Raw genomic sequence first — 21,142 nt, forward strand, 5'->3', positions numbered from 1 at the left:
CCCTTTATCCCATATCACAGGCACTGTTCTCTTTTTTTTAGTTTAGAATATTTATTTTCATCAAATCCACCATATTCCAGTGATGGGAGAGACACAAAATTTTGTTCACCATGGCTCTTTGCATTATAAGCATATTAATAAATCATATTTGATCTATGACTACAAATATGTTAAATAATTATAAAAGGAGTAAATACACAATATAAGCACACAGGACTTTCTAAGAAAAGATGAGCATGTGACCTTGTGCCCATGAGCATGAGAATTTAGTTAAGGATGAAATTCTGAAGCTTAGTCTCATGACAGGATGAAGCTATCAGTGAAATTAAGTATTTGCAGACTGTATTCATCTCTAAATACAGATACTTTTAGCAATGCTGCAAACAAGATAATTCCTTGTAAAACAGAAAAAACCATCCTAAAACACCTGGCATACTTATACACTTTTCACTGTCAAACACAAGCACAAATGTTTATTTGACTGAGAATATTTGCATATGAAAGTGAATATCCTCTTGTCCATTTTCTCATCTGCACAATTGTGCAGCTGTGAAGCTGGCAATTGTGTTGGACTTCCTTTGTTTTGGGTTCTAGAATTTTACTCCATAAATTGATATTGGCAACTCAACTTCAGGCATTTTCTGGCCTTCAGAATTCTTGATACGTCTTGCAAGCTTCATTTTCCTTCCAGCATCTCTGACAACTTCTGTTCCTTTGGGCTACTCCACATCTGTATTACCAAGGAAAGACTTCACTGAAGAGAGGCTGATGGCATCTGAGGCTCCTCTGTCCCATGGAAAGGCACAGGGCAATGTCTGCTGGTCCTTCTCTCCCTGACTCCAGTTTCAAAATTGCTTTCCCCAAATTGTCCCTGAGCTTTTGTCTTAGCTTCTCTGACTCCTTCTACTCATCTCTCCCAGGGTGTTTCTGTGTCTAAGTGCCTGGGACTTCCTTCTTAGCTTCTCCAGGGCAAACTCTGGATTTCATCTCTTAGCCTCTCTCCTGGTTCTGGTTTCAATGGCTGTCTCCAAAATGTCTCTGGCCACTTTCTAAATGTCTCTCAGACAGTGTTCTCTTAAGTTAAAATTAAACTCTTTACCCTGGTGGCCGAAATTCACTCACTGCATTTACTCTTCTCTGGACTCTGGCTTATCATCAAACATGCCACTCTCACACCCACTTCATAGCCTCCTCCTGCTCTGTCCCTTCATCCTGCAGTGCTTGTCCCAGGGTTTGTTGTCTGCTCAGACGTCTCCTATTCAGAGGAGTACCCTAACTTCTCCTGAGCCCCTCTTTCCCACACACACTCCTGCCCTTCCCTGTGCATACTTCTCCATTACTTTAGCAAAGCATGACAATCTCTGTGCTCTGTTTTTCCCCTGTTCAGTATCTTTCTCCCCAGCCCCACCAAAATAATATCATCTCCATGATCACAGGGACATTCTTTCTCAACTTCACTGTTCTGTGCTCAAACTCAAGCTCTGTTTTAAGGAGGACCCATTTACTTTCTTACAATTTTTTATCCTTTGTCTTTTTTGGGCCCCCCTACCACCATGACCACCTGCTCAAAATATCACTTCCTATTTTCCTTCCACCATCCTACTAATCCCAAGTTAGTGCTTGTTGCCTGTAGAGTGTCATTTATGACTAAAACTAGTAATTCTGGGAACACCTGATATTTCTGTGGGGGAGAAACAGCTTTCCTGTGAGGTGTGACAGATGGTGAGGTAGAGGTATGAGGGGTGGGATGTAGAGGTTCTCCAAATTGTCCAAGGGGGATTTCTTCATGGTCAGAAAACTCTCAGTGCAGCACATGGCAGAGAAAGGAAATCATCTACATGTGAGCTTATCAATTTTATTTTTTAACGGTCCTTATTTTGGAATATAAATGTTAAGTGATATGAATTTCTTTCTGGGAATACAGTTTAACTGTACCCCAAAAGATACATTCATTTTTAATGTTTCAACTAATACATACTTAGCTTAGAAAAATGAAGTTGAATTTACTTATGACTTGTGAATACTAGGAATTCAACTCTGCCAAAAAATATATTTGCTGATGTTTAAATGTTTCTTAGAGCTAAACAGTATATTTTCTTTCAATTACAATCCAATATGTATATTATATAGATAGAATAATAAAACATAAAACTTACAAAAATATATAAATAAAACTTAGAAATATTGTTTTGAGGAATGTAGTTTGATCAAATTTCAATTTGAGTGAATGTTTAAATAGTAGCCATTTTTTCCACTACTAGGAGATAATTCAAACTTTCTTTGAATGTTCCATATTTTCTGGTATTTTCCTGGAGGTTAAAAGTCTTTTCATCTAAAAGGAGGAACTGACCATGGCTCTGTCCAGTTTGAGTAAGTGGAGGAACTCCAGCCAGTATAGGAAATCTCATTGTATCCACTGTCCTCAAGGACCTTCAGATGGAGAGTGGGTGGGTGAATGCAGCCTGGAGGCTCCTGAGGCCTGAGAGGTGGGGAGGGGACAGCATTGCTTTAACTCCCAGACCCACTCCTGGGGGAAAGGCCATCAGAGGGTAGATGGGGTGTTACATCTGGGTTTGGAAAATGCTTTTGCTATAGCAGATCTCTTGACCCTTTTGAGAGACTTTGTGTATTTAGCATCTCCGTTATCACCTCTTTTTAGTTTAGAGCATTTGGTTCTCTCTTACTTTAGTTTTTGGGCCAGGAAAGTTAATCTCATCAGCATCACTCATTCTATTTGCCTTCTGTAGGTATCTAGGAGGATGAGTATTTTTAAAGTCTCTTCCTCTAGTTTGGCATCTAAAGAGGGCACCGTCTCTGCAAAACCTTATGAGCAAACTGATCTGATCAAGGAGCTGGTATTTCTCTTCAATAAGGGCAGCCAGTGTGTGAGCATGATGCTCTTCTTTCCTCATATAAATCTGGTTTCTAACAAAGTGGACAAATCTGAACCACAACATGGGACCCACCGGAAAGCTGATGACCAGAAGAGGCTATGGAATGTGAGGCTGGGACTCATGTTATTTGGCAGAAGCTCCATCTCCACCTCTTGAAATTTCCAAAGGATCAGCCCAAAATCCAGTAATAGAGAGGTTTGTAGCCACCCACAGGGATCTGACCAATAACTGGATCTGACAGCCACAATAAACCACAGGGAACACCTAAAACACACCAGCAATTGGCAGCTTGGACAGCTCATCACTGAGAGGGTCTGAGGAAGGGGGAGGAGCAGAGACTTGGAAGATAAAATGCCTTTGTCTCCATTGCACTCTGGTGGCCATTCTTCTTTCTCTCTGTTTTTGTAAAGCAATATAAAATTCAAATACAATGAAACGTGGCAATCTTAATTGAATGACTGTCAAATCTTTAAACCTTTCCATTACCCAGAACCCCTCAGTATCCAAAAACTATATCAAGATATGAATCATTCATTTCCATTATTTCAAAAAGTCACTCCTTTGCCTTCAATTGATATCCATACCCCACATCTCCTCCATAGGCATGCATCCTCTGTTATGATTTATATCACCACACATCATTTTTGCCACTTCCTGTAATTCGTGAACTTGAAATATATCAGAATTGGTGCCTCCATGTTTAGCTCAAAACGTTTTGAAATTTTTCAGTGCTTTTGTTGGATCAGTGCTTCTCTCTGCTTTTATGATTGAGTTCTTTGACATTAAATAACTAAGTTACAAAATGCATATCTATTTTTTCTGTCTGTGGATTTTTCAGCTGCTTCAAGTTTGGGTCATTATGAATAAAGATATTATGAATATCCATATACAGTTCCTTTCAATAAACATGTTTGTATTTCATTTGGGTGAGTATATGGCAGTAGAAACGCTTATGGAAATTCTATGTGAAATTCTATTTTTTAAACATCTATTGAGGTATAATTTACATGACATAAAATTCACAAAGTTAAATATACAGTATTTTTGTAAATGTACTGAGTTTTGCAACCCCCACCACAATCCAATCCTATAACCTTTCCATTACCCCCAAAATTTCCTCTTCTAAATTACTCCATCAGCTCCATTTGACACAGTTGATCTCAACTCCTTGAAATTCTTTCATCCAGTTAGTTTTTGGTTCACTACACTCTCTTGCTTGTTTGTTATTTATCTGACTTCACTGTCCTCTCCCACTCTACCTTTTTGCTGGGTTCTCCTTTACTGCAAAGCTTCTCAGCATAAGGTTGTCCTCAGGGCTGAGTCCTTAGAGTCTTTTCCTTCTTCAGTACCATATTCCCTCGCTGGAATATCTTGGCTTTAAATGCCATCTAAACTGGCATGAGTTCCACATCTATTTATCCATCCCAATCCTTTCCATGCAGTCCTGATACACACACAACTGCTTCATGACACCTCTGAGGGGGTGCCTACCCTGCCAAAATGGTGCTCCTGGCTCCTCCCTGAAACCTGCTCCTCCTCTGGCTCCCACTTTCCATGCACAGGGACTTCACCTCACAGGTGTTCAGGGGATAGCTTTGTCAGTTTTTTTTTTTTTTTTGACTTCTTGTTTTTTTCTCCACCCCATATCATCCCATTTTCATAACCTATGCCCCATCATCAGAACAATTCCAATCTCTCTCCTGTTTGCCTCCACCTTTCTTACCTGCTCAGCACTGCCTATGACAGTATGACATTTGTTTCTTCCTTCTCCCTGTTGCCCCTACATTTCTTTATTTTTAATATTTTATTAGAGAAGCTGTGGGTTTGCAGAGCTATCATGTATAAAATACAGGATTCCAATACACCACCCCACCACCAACACTTGCGTTGTTGTGGACAGTTTGTTAGAGTTGATGATAATAATTTTCATAATTCTACTTTTTTAATGTTAGCTACATTTGTTACAATTAATGAAAGATTATTAAGGTAATGCTCTAACTATTGCCCATAGCTAATGTAGGGTTTTTCTCTGTATTCCTGACCAACTATTATTATTCTTTCCATGCATGTCTTTATTTTATTACTCATTTACCCATATAAAAGATTATTAAAGTAGTACTATAACTATTATCCCATGTTTAAATAGAGGTATTTTTGCCCATATTCATGAACTAAAATTACTACTTTTTTCATGAATGTCTTTATTTTATTACTCATCCACCAACACACTGGATAAAGAGAGTGTCCATCACAAGGTTTTTACAATCAAATGGTCACCTAATAAAAGCTATATAATTATACAATCATTATCAAACACAAGGCTACTGTATTAGAGTTCAACAATTTCAATTATTTCCTTCTGGCTGTTCCAATACACTAGAAACTAAAAAGAAACCTTGATATAATGATTCAGCTGTACTAATCATATGCTAAATCCTAATTTCTCAGTTACACCTCCTACTACTCATTTAATCATTTAATCTTCAGGGATGTCTGGGCCATTTCCAGTTCTTCATGCTGGAAAGGGGTGTTGACCTTATGGGGTAGAGGAAAGAATTTGGTTGATGTTCTTGGAGAGACTGGTACATCTGGGTTTCAGGCCTTATCTGGTATAGAAACAATCTTGAGGCTTTAAATTTCTGAGGAAAAAAAGACATACTAAGTTAAACTTTTATAGAGTTTAGATAGAGCCCAGGGTATTCTTCAGGCTTTTCAGACATACTGTTGGTTTCAGCTTGGCATACGGTGGCAGTTTGCAATATCTAGCTGAAGCTTGCACGAGATTAACCACCAGAATGACCTCTCAACTCTATTTAAATCTGTTAGTCACAATAACTTTATTTTGCTTAATTTCTCTTCCCCTCTTTGGTCAGGAAGGAATTGTCAATTCCACTATACCAGGGCTAGGCTCCTTTCTCAGAATAATGCCCCATGTTGCCAGGGACACCTATATCCCTGGGATCCTGTCCCATGTACAGGGGAGGGTAGTGAGTTAATTTGCAAAATTGGCTTAGAGATTCAGGCCACATGTGATCAACAAAAGAGTTTCTTTGGGGGTGACTCAGGAATAATTATAAGTAAGCTTAGCTTCATGATAGCAGAAATAAGTTTCATAAGCCAAGGGCTTGGCTTATTAAATTGGGAATCCCTAATGCTTGAGAGAATATCAGGAATTCCCCAATAGGGTAGTTTAATAGTTCCACATTTTCCCCCAGTACCTCAAGGAGACTTTGTAAATGCATTTTATTTTCTGACCAAAATACTCTAGAAAATATCAGGGTATTACACTATCCTGTACTGAATAACAAGATCTCATTCCCTATTCCAGTTTCCATTTAATTATGTTGTTTAATTAAACTGACCAGACAGGTTAAATTAGATAGTCTACTAAAGAAAACTTAAATTTTAGACAAATAAATATCATGTTCTTTGGTCTGACACTAAAGTTGAGGTTGTAAAATGCAGACAAAATCATCCTTCATTTTGATTTACCTTAGTTCTAACCAGATCCACTTCACTCATATTTCTAATTGAAGTCTGATCTCTTTTTTAGCTTCTTTAACAGTTGCTGTATGGAGTAAGGCTCTCTTTCAGAACTGCAGAGGCCCAGGGGTCACATAGATACCTAAAGTTCCAGGGAACAACCAGGTTATACACAGAGACCAGAGCATCTCAGAATTCAGAAATAACAGTTAAAACTATGGAATATATGTGACTACTGTAAGAGCTTACAATCTAGGGACATATTCAGTATGCCTAATTGAACTTTCTGTACTCCTTAATCATTGATTTCCCAGTCTCTGCCCTCCTTCTATCCCCTGATAACCTGTGCTCTCAAGTTTGATTCTCAGTGTTTGCTCATTGTAGCTAGTTTATATTAGTGAGACCATAAAATATTTGCCCTTCATTCCTGGCCCATTTTGCTCAACAAAATATCCTCAGGATCATTCACTTGGTTGCATGCCTCATGACTTCATTTATTTTTGCAGTTGCCAAATATTCTGCCATACACATACGACCACAGATTACCCTTCTGTTCATCAGTCGATGCACCTTAGGCCACCTACACCCATTGTCAGTCATGAAAAATGCCACCATAAACACTAGAGTACAAATGTCGATTATGTCCCTGCATTTAGTTCTTCTAAGTATATATCTAATAATGTGGTTGCAGGATCATATGGCACCTCTATACTTAGACTCCTGTGGAATCACCACGGTGCCCTCTAGGGATACTGTGCCATTCTACTTCCCTTTCACCAGTGAACAGGTATATCTCTCTCTTTCCACATATTTTCCAGCACTTGCATCCTTCAATTTATTTTTTAAACAGATTTATTCACACACCATATAATCCACCCTAAATATATAATCGATGGCTCCTGGTATAATCACATAGTTATGTATTCACAACCACAATCTATATAAGAACATTTAAATTTTTTCCACAAAGAAAAAAGAAAAAGGATACAAAAACAATAGCAAAAATCTCATGCCCCTCCCTTATATCCCCCTCTTATTGACATTTAGCTTCTCTATATTGCCTTTATTACAATTAATGAAAGAATACTACAATGTTATTTTTAACTGTAGACACTTGTTTACGTCAATTATATTTTTTCCATATGCCATCCCATTTTTAACACCTTGCAATTGTGCCATTCATTTGCTCTCCTTCACAGAAAAGCTTTCTTATATTTTTACATGTAATTACCATCATTGTCCACTCTAAGTTTCAATAAGTCATAAAATCACAGATATTTATCCCCTATCTTTGTGTCTGGGGTCATACATGCCCCGAGACTTCCTCTTTCAACCTTACTTCCACTGATCTTTGTTCATTATATTTACATTATTGTGCTACTATCCCATTATTGTGCTATTTCTGAATCTTGACAATCTTGTTAAGCATTCTGTACTCCTTTAGTATCAAATGCACAAGCTCTACCCGTTTTTTATCTCCTGACAACCTGTGTTCTAAGCTTTTACTCTCAAAACTTTCTCATTACTGACAGTTCATGTTAGTGAGACCATAGAGTATTTGTCCTTTTGTTTCTAGCTAATTTAACATAATACAATGCCCTCAAAGTACATCCATGCTTTTGCATGCATCATGACTTTATTTCATGTTACAGTTGTGTAATATTCCATTGCTTGTATATACCACAGATTGTATATCCACTCATCCACTGATGGACATTTGGGCAGGTTCCATCTAATGGCAAACATGAATAAGGCTGCTATAAACATCAGTGTGCAAATGTCTCTTGATGTTCCTACTTTCAGTTCTTCCAAGCATATACCTAGTAATGGGATCTATGGATCATAGAGCCAAACTGCCTTCCAGAGCTATTGAACCATTCTGCATTCCCACCAACAGTGATTAAGTGTACCTATTTTTCCACACATCCTCTCCAGCACTTATAGTTATCTGTACTTTTCATAATGGCCATTATAGTAGTTGTGATATGATATGTCAAGTGGTTTTGACACTCATTTCCCTAATCACTAGAATGGTTGAGCGTCTTTTCATATGCAATTGAGCCACTTGTACTTCTTTTTGGAAAAGTATCCATACATGTCTTTTCCTATTTTAAAAATTGGGTTGTTTATGTTTTTGTTATTTTTGTTTGTGTTTTGTTGTTGTTGAGTTGTAGGATCTCTTTATATATTTTAGATATTAAAACCTTACCTGATATGTGATTTCCAAATTTTGTCTCCTATTGAGTAGGCTGCCTCTTTATTTTCCTGAGAAAGTTCATTGAAGCAAAGAAGTATTCAATTATGAGGAGATCCCATTTATCTATTTATTCTTTCATTGCTCACACTTTAGGTGTAAAGACTAGGTAACCACCCCCTACCAGAAGATCTGTAAGATATTTCCCAACACTTCCCAATAAATTTTTATGGTTTTAGCTCTAATGTTTAGGTCTTTGATCCATTTAGAGTCAATTTTTGTATAAGGCGAAAGAAAAGGGTTTTGTTTCATTCTTTGGGGTATAGATATCCAGTTCTCCAAGCATCATTTGTTGAAGAGGCTGCTATGTCCCAGTTTAGTGGACTTGGCTATCTTATCTAATTCAATTGTCTGTAGATGAGAGGGCTTATTTCTGAACACTCATTTCAATTCTGTTGATCAGTTTATCTATCATTATGCCAGTACAATATCGTTTTGACTACAGTAAGTTTGCAATATGCTTTAAAGTCATGTAGTGTAAGACCTCCCACTTCATCTTTTTCAAGTTATTTTTAGCTATTTTGGGTACTCTGTTCTTCCAAATAAATTTGATTATACTTTTTTCTATTTCTGAAAATAAATTATTGGGATTTTAATTGGTATTGCATTGAATATATAAATCAAATTAGGAGAATTGACATCTTAACTATATTTAGTCTTCCAATCTGTGAACATGGTATGTCTTTCCATTTTTTCAGGTCTTCCTTGATTTCTTTTAGCAATTTTTGTAGTTTTCTATGAATAGCTCTTATATGTTCTTGGCTAAATTTATTCCTCAACATTTAATTATTTTTTTCTATTATAAATGGAATATTTCCTGATTTATATTCAGCTTTCTCATTACTAGTGTAGAGAAACACTCTTGCTTTTTTCATGTTGAATTTGTATCCTGACACTTTGCTGTGCTCATTTATTAGCTCTAGTAGCTTTACTGTAGATTTTTTGGGATTTTCTACATATAGAATCATGTCATCTGCAAAGAGTGAAAGTTTTACTTCTTCCTCTCCATTTTGGATGACTTTTATTACTTTCTCTTGCCTAATTGCTCTAGCTAGAACTTCCAGCACAATGTTGAATAACAATGGTGACAGTGGGCATCTTTGTCTTCTTCCTGATTTTATAGGGAAAGTTTAATCTTTCCCCATTGAGTATGATGTTAGCTGTGGTCTGTTCATAAATTGCCTTTATCATGTTGAGGAAGTTTCCTCTATTCCTATTCTGTTAAGTATTTTCCACAAGAAAGGGCACTCAAATCTGTCAAAAGCATTCTACTGCATCAACTGAGATGTTTGTGTGGTTATTTTCTGATTTATTGATGTGTTATATTACTTTATTTGATTTTCTTGTGTTGAATCAACTTGTATACCTGGAATGAAACCCACTTGGTCATCAAGTATAGTTCTTTAAATGTGAAATTATTTTGTTGAGGTTGTTTGCATTTATATTCTCTAAAGAGATTGATCTGTAATTTTCTTTTCTTGTGGTATCTTTGTCTGGCTTAGATATTGTGATTTTGGCTTCATAGAATGAGTCATGTAGCTTTCTTTCCTCTTCAGTTTTTTTTTAATAATTTGAGTAGGATTGGTAAAAATTCTTTCTTGAATGTTTTGTAGAATTCACATGTGAAGCCATCTGGTCCTGGGCTTTTCTTTTTTGATTCAATTCTTTTTTCATTTTTGGTTCAGTCTCTTTAATTGTGATTAGCTTGTTGAAGTCTTCTATTTGTTATTGAGCCAATTTTATTGTTCATGCTTTTCCAGGAAATAGTCTATTTCATCTAAGTCGTCTGGTTTATTAGCCTATACTCAATCATAGTCAATCATAGTACCATTATTATCTCCTTTTTTTCTGTGGGGTTGGTGGTTATGTCCTCCCCCCATTTCTGATTTTATTTATTTACATCCTCTCTCTTTTTTTTCTTTGTAATCCTATCTAAGGTTTGTTGATTTTATTGATTCTCTGAAAGAATCAACTTCTGTTTATGTTGAACCTGACTGTTGTTTTCATTTTCATTTATTCCCTTCAGATCTCTGTTATTTCTTTCCTTCTGTTTGCTTTGGGGTTAGTTTTCTGCCCTTTCTCTAGTTCCTTTATATGAGCAGTTAATTCCTTATTTTTCTCTATCTTCTTTTTTAACATAAGCATTTAGGGCAATATATTTTCCTGATAGCACTGCCTTAGCTACATCTCTATAAGTTTCGATATGTTGTGATTTCATTTTCATTTTCTAGAGATATTTACTAATTTCTCTTGTAATTTCTTCCTTGACCCTCTTGTTCTTTAAGACTGCGTTGCATAGCATCCATACATTTGTGAATTTTCCAGCCTTCTACCTGTTATCGATGTCCAACTTCCTTCCATTTCGATCTGAGAAAGGTGTTTGTATATTTGATCTTTTAAAATTTATTAAGATCTGCTTTGTGACCCAACATTTGTTCTATACTAGAGAATGATCCATAAGCATTTGAGAAAGTGTATATCACACTGTTGTGGGGTGCAATGTTCTGTAAATTTCTAAGTCAAGTTCATTTATCATATTCTTCAAGTCCTATGTCTAGATGCTCTATCCATTGATGACTGTGGTATATTAAAGTCTCCAACTATTAGTGAAGAGGTGTCTACTTTTCCTTTCAGTGTTGTCAGTGTTTTCCTCATGTATTTTGGTCATTCTGGTTTGATGTATAAATATTTTTGAGTTATTTCTTCTTAATGAATTGTCCATTTTATTAATATATAGTGTCTTAGTCACTTTTGTTTTACATTTGAAATCCAATTTGTCAGATATTAGCACAACTACCCCCATTCTTTTCTGCTTGTAGTTTTTATGAAATATCTTTTTGTAACCTTTCACTTTAACTTATTTTTGCCCTTGGGTCTAAACTAAGACTACTGCAGATGGCATAGAAATGGCTCCTTTTTTAATTCTTCCAATTGATGACTTTTTATTGGGGAGTTTAATCCTTTAAAATTTAATGTTGTTACTTTAAGGCAGTACTTTCTTTGAACTTTTGGCTTTTGAATTTTATATGTCAAATCTGATTTTCTCTCTGTTTTTACCCTTTTAGTTACTTTTACTTAAAATTTCCATTTCTACACTCTGCTCCAAACATGTCCCTTCTCTTGTTTCCTTTCAGCCTGTAGTTGTCCCTGTAGTATTTCTTGTAGAGTAAGACTCTTGTTCATGAATCTCTCAGTATCTCTTTATCTTTGAACTTCTGAAATTTTCTCTCCTTTTTGAAGGACTGATTTTCCTGGATATAGAATTCTTGGTTGGAAGTTTTTCTCTTTCAGTATCTTAAATATATCACACTACTTCCTTCTTGCCTCCATGTTTCTGCTGAGGAAACATTGTACATGATGGATTGCTCTTCTCTTGTCTTTGATATTTGACAATCTGATTAGTAATTGTCTTGGACTATTTCTATTGAGATATTTTCTCTCTGTGGTATGCTGGCCTCTTGGACCTGTAATTTTATATCTTTCATAATAGCTGGAAACTTTTCAGGGATTATTTCCTCCATTATTCTTTCTTCCTCTTTTCCTTCCTCTTCTTCTTCGGGGACACCCATAGCACATATGTTATTTTGCTTTATATTATCATTCCTTTCCCTGAGATGCTGCTCCTATTTTTCCACTATTTTCTCTTCTCTTTTGTGTGTAGGACTTCACATGTTTCCTCTAGTTCACTAATCCTTTCTCCTGCATCTAAAAATCTGCTGTTATATGTTTCCATCATGTTTTTCATCTCTTCTATTGTGATGTTTATTCCCTCAAATTCTGCCATTTTTCTGCAGTCTTTTGAGCTCTTCTTCACTGTCACTCAGTGTCTTCTTTCTATTCTCCATCTCTTTGCCACATTTTCCTTCAATACAAATGAATTAGAAGTATTGGTTGAAGAATTAAATTAGTTTTTTTTTTCCAAATCCTGTATCTCAATTTAAATGTTAATTTGTTCCTTTGACTAGCCATATGTTTGTGCTTCCTAGTTTGACTCATGATTTTTGCTGGTGTCTAGGCATCTGGTTTTCTTAATTAGTTTATTATGGAGGTCATTTTCTCTCTTTTGCCCAGTGTTTTCTCATTGTCTTTGTTCTGTAAATGTTCTTTGACATTCAGTTCATCTTATTGTAGAATTTTAGTGTATCTGTTTAACTGATAATTTTTCAGCTGTTTTTCTGATTCTTGCCTTACTTATAAGGAAGTTTTTGACATTGCCCTTTTTTTTGAGTGTGCAGCTGTTCCACCCCTAGGGAAAACATATCTCTTCCCTCTTCCTCTTCAGGGAATGCTTACCTACTGTATATTTGTTTTGTTTTGCCTCTATATAACACTCACTTTGCTACCTTTGGCAACTGTGATGGTTAGGTTCATGTGTCAACTTGGCCAGGTGCTGGTGACCAGGTGACTGGTCAAGCAAGCCCTGGCCTGTTACAGCCATTTGTGACTGGTTAATAAACCAGAAGACTGGTTTATTAAATCATCAGTCAGTTGATTGCAGCTGTGAATGATCACGTCAACAAAGGGCATGTCTTCCACAATGAGAGAATTCAGTCAGCTGGATTTGATCCAGTCAGTTAAAGACTGTTAAAGCAAGAAAGAGAGGACTTTCAATTCTCTTTTTGCTAGCCAGTGAAGCATTTCCTGAGGAGTTTATCAAACAACTTCATCAGAGTTGCCAGTTCACTGAGGAGTTCATCAAACATCTTCATTGGAGTTGCCAGTTTGCTGCCTGCCCTATGGAATTGAGACTCATGCATCCCCACAACTGCATGAGACACTTTTATGAAATCTTATGTTTACAGATATCTTTTGTTGATTCTGTTTCTCTAGAGAATGCTAATAAACACAGCTTAGTGCCAGGAGTTGTTCTTGAGAAACAGAATCTTAAAATGGGCTTTTACAATTGAGTTTCTAATCTTATTAGATTCTGTTTATTGATTCAATCTCTTCACTTGTTATGGATTTTTGAGATTTTACTATTTCTTCTTAAGTCAATTTGATAATTGATGCATGGTGAATTCTACCAAATATTTAAGAACTAACCACAAGATTCACTGTTTTATACATTCCCATCTCTTAACCTCCAACTTTCCTTCTGCTGATATATGTGACTCTAAACTTCCCCTTTCCACCACACACAATTCAGCACTGTTTGTTATTCTCACAATAATGTGCTACCATCACCTCTGTCCACTTCCAAACACTTAAGTTCAACCTAGTGGAACATTCTGCTTATAATAAGCAACCACTCCCCATTCTTTATCCTTGTTCTACATCCTGGTAACTTATATTTCATGTCTATGCATTTACATATTATAATTAGTTCATATCAGTGAGACCATGCAATATTTGTCCTAATGTGTCTGACTTATGTCACTCAATACATTACCCTCAAGGTTTCTTCATCAATGTGTTTTTTTCTAAGATGGTTTTGTTCACCCGCCATACTTTCTGACCTAAGTAAACAATTGATGGTTCCCTATATAGTCACATATTTATGCATTCACCACCACCATTATCTATATAGGGACATCTACAATTCTTCCACAAAGAAGGAGGAAGAGTCAAAAAAGTTAGGGAAACAAAGGAAAAGTAAAAGAAAGAAAATAACACATGACAGCTAAAAAGCAACAAAAGGAATGACAGAATTAAACTAAAGTAGAATAAAAGAGTCAGACAATATCAACAATGCCAAGAGTCCCATACCCCTCCTCCCTTATGTCCCCCACTTATAAGCATTTAGCTTTGGTATATTGCCTTTGTTGCATTAAAGGAAGCATAATACAGTGTTTCTGTTAACAATAGGCTCTAGTTTGCATTGACTGTATTTTTCCCCAGTACCACACTATTTTTAACACCTTTCATGGTTGACATTCATTCATTCTCCCTCATTAAAAACATATTTGTACATTTTATCATAATTTTTGAGCACTGTAGGATTCACTGAGTTATACAGTCTCAGTCTTTATATTTCCTCTTTCCTTCTGGTGTCCTACATGCTCCTTATCTACCTCTTTCAACCATACTCACAGTCATCTTTGTTCAGTGTACTTACATTGCTGTGCTACCATCACCCAAGATTGTGTTCCAAACCTCTCACTCATGCCTTTACCTATCTGTCTGTAGTGCTCCCTTTAATATTTTCTGGAGGGCAGGTATCTTGTTCACAAACCCTCTCATTGCCTGTTTGTCAGAGAATATTTTAAACTCTCCCTCATATTTGAAGGACATTTTTGCCAGATACAGGATTTTTGGCCAAGGTTTTTTCTCTTTCAATATCTTAAATATATCACACCACTTCCTTCTTGCTTCCATGGTTTCTACTGAGAAATCTGCATATAGTCTTATCAAGCTTTCCTTGTATGTGATGGATCACTTTTCTCTTGCTGCTTTCAGGATTTTCTGTTTGTCTTTGACATTTGATAGTCTGATTATTGAGTGTCTTGGTGTAAGTCTATTCAGAGCTGTTGTCTTTGGAGTACGCTGTGCTTCTTGGATCCATGATTTTGTGTCTTTCATAAGAGATGGGAAATTTTCATTGATTGTTTCCTCTATTATTGCTTCTGCTCCTTTTCCCTTCTTTTCTTCTAGGACACTAATGGCATGGACATTCATTCATGTGCTGAATATTGTCTTCAATTCCCTGAGACATTGCTCATATTTTTCCATTCTTTTCCCTATCTGTTCTTTCGTGTGTAGGATTTCCGGTGTCTTGTTCTCCAGTTCCTGAGTGCTTTTTTTGTACTCTTGAGATATGCTGTTATATGCCTCCATTGTGTTTTTCATCTCTTCTGTTGTGCCTTTCATTTCCATAGATTCTGCCAGTTGTTTTTTCAAACTTTTGATTCCACCAGTGTTTTCTTTTTATCCTTCATCTCTTTTGCCACATCTTCCCTGAACTTGATTCGGTTTTTGAATTGATATAGCATATTTCTTTCAAAATTTTTAATTGTTTCATTAAAGGAATACAGTATCCCAACTGTATCTTAATTGAGGTGTAAATTAGTTCCTTTGACTAGGCCATATCTTGTTTTCCTAGTGTAATTTGTAATTTTCTGTTGTTTAGGCATCTGCTTTCCTTGGTCACCCAATCGGATTTTCCCAGCCCAGATCAGGTTAAGGTCTCAGAATGGAGCTATATTCAGTGTCAAGTTTCCCTGAAGGTGTGTCTTAGAAGATTGACAGACTTTCCTGTGGGGTCTCTAGCTGCTGTGCCTTTCCTAACCTGCCCAGCAGGTGGCACCTGTCAGCCTGTTGCTCCCAATTAGTGTAAGGAGGTGTGGCCCCTTTAACTCTCTTCTTAGGTTATTTCTGTTTTTACTGTTTTCTTCCAGGGGTCTGATTTCTGAAGTGAGAGGTGGCACTAGAGCTGGGTCCCACCTCCTTCCTCTTAGGGAAAACACAACCCTAGGAGCTTTCTTCTGCACTTAAATTACTCCTTTGTCTTTCTGACTCTGTTAACTGCCTCCCAATCTCAGTCTGAGTGCTGTGAACTGAAAATGGCTGAGGCTCTCTCCACTGAGCCACTCAGGTTGAGAGAAAAAGGGAAAGAAAACCCCCTTTCAGAGCCAGTCCATGGCCCCCTGTTTCACTCATTGGTCAGAGAAAGCACCTGGTCTTCTGTGCTCCCTTTCCCAGGGCACAGTTGTTTTCTGGCTCTCTAAGGTCAGTTGTCTTTAAAAGCATCTGTATTTTTCCTTCTTTTTTAATTAATTTTTTTCCATCAGCCCCACCTTCTCTCTACTGCAAGTGACCTCACGGTAATTTGCTGATTGTTAGAAGTTTGTCTATGTTTGTAGGTTGTATTCAGCAGTCCACATTTGTTAATTAAAACCCCAGTTGGAGCTAGGCTGAGTGATATTCACTTGCTCTGGGAATGCCACTTTATCCCACAGTGAAGTCTTGTAGCTCAGCCTGCCATGGGTGGAGGGAGCTCCCAACACAGTTCAGCAGTTTTACTTACAGATTTTATGCTGTTATCTCCGCCAGTCCACCCAATTCAGGCTGTTGTATGATGTGTGGACAGTCAATGTTGTCCCCCAGAAGTTGTTCCAGATTATTTGCTAGTTGTTCCTTATTGTTTATTAGTTTCTCCAGGGGACTAACTAAATTCAACACTTCTCTAGGCCACCATCTTGCTCCTCATCTCCAAAAATTTCATAAGCACTAATTTCATTCAGGAACTGTAATGGTTAATATCATATGTCATCTAGTCTAAATTATTGTGTCCAATAACAACTTTGGTCAAACCCTGGCTTATGTGTTACTGTGGAAGCATACTGTTGGTAGAATTTACATTACAAATGGTTGCTTCCAGAATTAACAAAAGAAGTTTGCCTTAGCAACTTATGTAATCTCTTCATCTAATCACTGTTTAGCCTTATGAGTAGGAATTGAGGATTTTTTCTGTGCCTCTACATCATTGCAGGCTCCTGTTGAAACCTGCAGCCAGCCATTTCCCCCAGGGTATTTAGACTAAGAACTTCAATATCATATTTATTAGATAATCTGGTTAGGAATATTTTTCTCTGAAGTTCAGACTTTCCAGTCTCACCGTTAATTCTATTTCTCTGGAATAATCAGACTAATACAGGAATACAGGAGAAATAATTTTCAGATAAAGTAAAATAAAGGAATTCATTGCTAGCATTTGCATTGGAAAATAATTGCTAAAAGAAGTTATTTAGGCTGAAGTAAAATTATACCAGAAAGAATTTTGGAATATCAGTACTGAAAGAAAGGCAACACAAGTGCTACTTCTGTGTAAATATAATAGATTTTTTTTTCCTTGATTCCATTAATAAATTTTTGGTGTTAAAGCACAAATATTGTTTCATGGAGTTTATAATAGGGGAAATGTTAAAACTTAAGACAACTAAACATAGAGGGGGAAATAAATTGCTCTATGTGACAGTAAATTTCTAGATTCCACTTCAAATGGCAAAATATTGATTCCACATTGACTCTAAAAATTAATGTATTTTGCTGTTGTAGGAAAAATGTCTAAATATGCTCCACCAATGATTTTATGCCCAAATCCCCAGTACACAATAACGTGGTGACTTATTACTCACATGTTTAATTTATATGGCACATTTGATTTTAAAATATGGATGTCATCCTGAATTATCTGATGGCTCCAATGTAATGGCATGGGATCTAAAAAGCAGAGAGCTTTCTCTGGCTGGAGGCACAGGAGGAAGTCAGAAAGATAGGAAACATGAGAAGGACACCACACAATGATGCTGACTTTGAGATAAAGAAGGCCATATGGGATTGAAAGCAGGTGGCTTTAAGGAGCTGAGTGAGCCCCTGATTGATAGCCTGCAAGCAAACCTCAGTCTGCAATGAGCTGGATTCTGCCAAAAAATTGAATGACTGTGGAAGCAGACACCTTTCCAGTGTTTCCAGCAAGAAATAGGACACTGAAGACATCTTAATTTTGTCCTTCTGTGTTTGATCACAAAATTATAACAAATTGTTACCATAAACTGTGAGGTAATGATGTGTTTTGCCTTAAGTCACTAAGTAAGTTTGTGGCATTTTTGACACAGCAATAGAAAAAATATTCAAGAGTAATACCTAGAACAACATGTATAATTTTACAAAAATATAAAACATGTTATTTTCAGGAAAAAGAGTAGACAACAGAAGATATAATACTAAAAAAGGCTCAAATATATACAAAAATGTTGAAAGAGAAAACATAAGTAAACAACTTTTGTAAAAACAAATCACAAAATGGTCATGAATCAAATCACAAAATGGTCAGTGTACATCAAAAATTCCAAAAATGATTTTAAATACACATTATATGTAGACTAATTGAAACTCAGCTATTGTGAGAAAGGATTTAAAAATGATGCCACTAAATATTATCTACAGAAATTCATTTGAAATATACTTAAATAGGTAGATCAAAATGTTTGAAATATATACCAGGCAAACACTATGAAAATAAAAACTTGCATGGCTATAAATATCTGGCAAAATAAATGTTAGAGAAGGCAAAATTAACCTAGAAAAGTGAGATATTCTGTAATGATGAAAAAGATAATTAACCATGAAAGCACAACAATCTTATGCATGTATATATCTAAGAACAGCTTCAGAATATGTTTTCAAAACTGACAGAATTGAAAAGCAATATAGACCTATCTATAATTATACTTGGGTATTTTAACACATCTGTCTTAGTAATCAATAGAATCAGTACACAAAATCTTAGCAACAATGTATAATGAACAAACTGCACCATTGACATTTATGGGCCATTTTAAACTAAAAGGACATAATAGTAAAAATTGAAAATTCATCAATATAGATAGATCTTTCCTTAAATGAAATGTATCTTCACAAAATTTAAAAAAAAAAACTGAAAAAATACAAGAATTTTCCCACATGATAATGGCATTAAATGACACTTTAATAAGATAATGCAAATAGGAAAATCTCCAAATGCTAGGAAATAAATAACAGATTCCTAAATAATCCATGGTTCAGAGGAAGTATCAAGGAAGTATCAAAGAAAATTAGAAAATATTTAGAATTGAACAAGATAGAAAACATTAAATTTGTTACATATGTATAACTCAGTTCCTAATCAGAAATCAGTAACATTGAAAGCAGGAACAAAATGGAAGGTAGGATTGCAGGAGGATGGTTTAGTAAAAACTCCAAGAATCATTCCCTCTATGTAAACCAATATTAAACATATGGGACTCTCTGAATCAGCTAGTTTTAACTCCAGATTCTAGTGGAAGACTGTGGGCATCCAGGGAGGAGCAGGAAGATGAAGAAGCTCCTAAATTGTAACAAATACTGGTGATGACCACTCTCCCTGCAGTGGTAGTAATGCCCCCTCTGCCATCCACATGGGGAATGCAGCACTGGGGAATGCAGCTCAGGGTGCTGGCACAGCTGCAGGGCCAGTGTGGGACAGAAGACTAAATCCTCCAAATTCCAGTGGTATGTGCTCTGATCACTGATCCCTGCTTTTGATTTGCTGCTTCAGACTTCTGGGGTCTTCTTTGAGTGTAGCCATTGTTCCTATCCTGTTAGGGCAAATGTGGTAGAGGAAACTTAAAGACAGTAAACTTCCTCAAAACTGGGGAAACAGGTAAAAAACTGCATTAACTTAGCTCTGTAAGTGCTGAATCAAGAAAACATAGCTCCAAAAGTAGTAGAACCATACTACTCATACAGTTCCCCTGTATGAGTTAGGGCCACCTTCTGCTCCCATTGTGGGTCCCTGGCCCTTCTCCAGAGGGAGTAGGGTGCCACTGTGCCCATACTGTGTACATGTAAGTCAGTGTCAATCTATGGGGTGGAAGTCTGAGGGACTGCATGGGGGAACTTGTCCCAGGATCATGCTGCTTTAATTTGTCCTGAGGCAGAGAAACTACCTGGACACAGCTGGGAGGGTGTGTTAAACCATTAGTAAAAGTGGTCTGCGCAAAGCCCTACATAAATGAAGTCACACAAGAGAACACCCAGGGTGAGGTGAAAGTTTGTTTTGAGGGAAGTAGAGGGGGAGTTAATTCAAACTCCTGTAAACACAACTAAACCGACAATCATTGAAATGGAGTCAGATATTTAAAGACAAGTCAGGGAATGTTATGAACAACCATAAACATAAAATTGATAACTAAGATGAAATGGAACAATCCCCCCAAACCATAAACTGCTAAAATTCCCTCAAGTTTTAATAAATAAAATGAAGATATCCTTAATGGTAAATAAATTGAATTTGCAGCTACTAACCCCTCATGGAAAGTACATTTCCTGGCTCAGGTTGTTTCATTGGTAGATTCTACCAAAGACTTAAATACTTAAAGAAGAAATGACATAAGTGCTCCACCGTTTTTTGCAGAAAATGATTTAATGAGGTCAGCATCCCCCAATAATGAAATCCAATACAGGCAGTAGTAGAAAAGTAAACCACCAAAAATACCATTCACAAATATACATGCAAAAATCCATAACAAAATTTTAACTTGAGTGCTACAAAAAAATAAAGGTTAATAATCAATGAAAATGTGAGATTTTTTACCATGCAAGCATAGATGTTTCAATATGGGAAAATCAATCAATGGTTTCACATTTTCACATCAAAATAAGAAAAAATAAGATTATAGAAATTGATGTAGGGAAACATTTGGTAAAATTCAACATGCATTCATTATAATAACCATCAGCCAATTAGGAATATGAAATAACTTCCTCAAAATACAAAAGATAATCTACAAAAAGTATACATTTTAAAATCATACACCTGCCCATGAGTTACCTTTATATGAGAGGGTCTCTCTAGATTTTAAATAAAATGATTGACCCCAATCAGATTTTCGCAGTCCATGCAGGCCCAGGTCTCAGGAGGGGGTGTAATGCATGCTCAGTTTCCCTGAGAATGAGACTCTCCTGTGAAGCCTCCAGACTTTGTGTTTTTCTTACCCTGTTCAGTAGGTGGCTCTTGTGAACCCACAATTCCCCATGGGTGTAAAGAGAAGCA

The 21,142-nt window shown here is 36.4% G+C and overlaps 1 pseudogene; it reads right to left on the reverse strand.

Moving 5' to 3' along the window:
• Positions 1-266: 266 nt before the first annotated feature.
• Positions 267-3,037, reverse strand: LOC119524503 (annotated as a pseudogene).
• Between the last annotated feature and the right edge of the window lie 18,105 nt (positions 3,038-21,142).

The sequence above is a fragment of the Choloepus didactylus genome, assembly GCF_015220235.1.
Source record: "Choloepus didactylus isolate mChoDid1 chromosome 11 unlocalized genomic scaffold, mChoDid1.pri SUPER_11_unloc2, whole genome shotgun sequence".
Lineage (NCBI taxonomy): Eukaryota > Metazoa > Chordata > Mammalia > Pilosa > Megalonychidae > Choloepus > Choloepus didactylus.